The sequence below is a fragment of the Bufo gargarizans genome, chromosome 8, assembly GCF_014858855.1.
Source record: "Bufo gargarizans isolate SCDJY-AF-19 chromosome 8, ASM1485885v1, whole genome shotgun sequence".
In the NCBI taxonomy this organism is placed as follows: Eukaryota; Metazoa; Chordata; class Amphibia; order Anura; family Bufonidae; genus Bufo; species Bufo gargarizans.
The window spans coordinates 178,762,210-178,763,603 of NC_058087.1; positions in this window are offsets into that span (position 1 = coordinate 178,762,210).

A 1,394-nucleotide genomic window follows, 5' to 3' on the forward strand; every position below is an offset into this window, starting at 1 on the left:
CCTCATTGCCCACTGGAACCATTCAAATTGTAGTCCTCTTCTCACGGTTGGCTATGGGGGATACTGGAATTCTGAGAAATTCCAGGTAGACTCTGTTATTTGGAAAAATAGCTGCTTAGTGCTGTCCTGATAGACTGTACACCTGACCGTTCTGGACGGGACAACTTGGAGGTTTCACAATGCACTCCATTGCTCTTGGTCCCTGAAGACCAGCATGATATTTGTCAGATGGCCAATTATTTCAGAGTGTTTTATACTGATAACCTATCCTCGGGACAGGTCGTCAGTATCTGATTGATGGGGCTCCAAGACCCAGGACCCCTGTCGATCAGCTGTGCTCTAGTGAGTGCCACGGACTCCAGGAATTAAAGAAATTGAAAATACGTAAATATTACTTTATTATAAATATATTCCCAAATACCTTTCATTAGTTATAATGGCTCGTTTTGTCTGGGGAGCAATGATTAGGAGAAACAAAATGACCGCTGTCCTATTATTACACACAAAACCTGTCCTAATCACACAGCAGGACAAGTTACTTCACAACACTGAGGAAAAAAGCTGCCTCATCCTCCTCTCTGCTCTGCTTGTCAGGGATTATGACCCTGAATACAGTTTAATATAATATTTAACTGAATCTCTGTAGGAATGGAGTTCATGAGGAGACATGAAGTACAGAGAGGACGGACAGGACAGACTGTGGTAATGGAGACTGCATACAAGAGCTGCTGCTCATTAGCCATGTCTGCTCATGAACTCAATTCCTACAGAGATTCAGCTAAAGATCTCATCATCTGTATTCAGGATCATAATCCCTGACAAGCAGAGTGTCACGCTGGACAGGATACAAGATACAACAGAAATCCACAAACAAGTGTCTAGGCCAGAAGCTGTGGATAAAGGTCACCTTCTTAGAAATCCCTACCAGCTCTCCCTAGACTTCTGTGCCCACGTTCAGACCCTAGAGGTGGGAATAAACGTGCCCCCGTGCCTAAGGCTGAAGATTCCCTAAAATCCCTAAGATGGTGACAGGGGGAAAGAGACAGCTTGCTTCCTCAGTCTCTCTAACAGCCTAGACAGAACACAAACAAGAAAACAAAACCAACTTATCTTGTCACAGAGCAGATACAGCAAATACTTATTTCCTTCCTTACACTGAGCAAGATACAAGCTATAAGCCGCACAGGACACTGGGAAGGGGCGTAATTTAAACTCATACAAACGCCCCCACCCAGTGCACCTGAAGGGAGGCGGATACAGCTCAACTCCAAAACAAAAACAAAAAACTACACACGTGCTGCTAACTTGGCAGACCTCCGCACATAACCTGAGCAGGGCATGACACAGAGCAGAGAGGAGGATGAGGCAGCTCTTTACTTCAGTGTTGTGAAGTA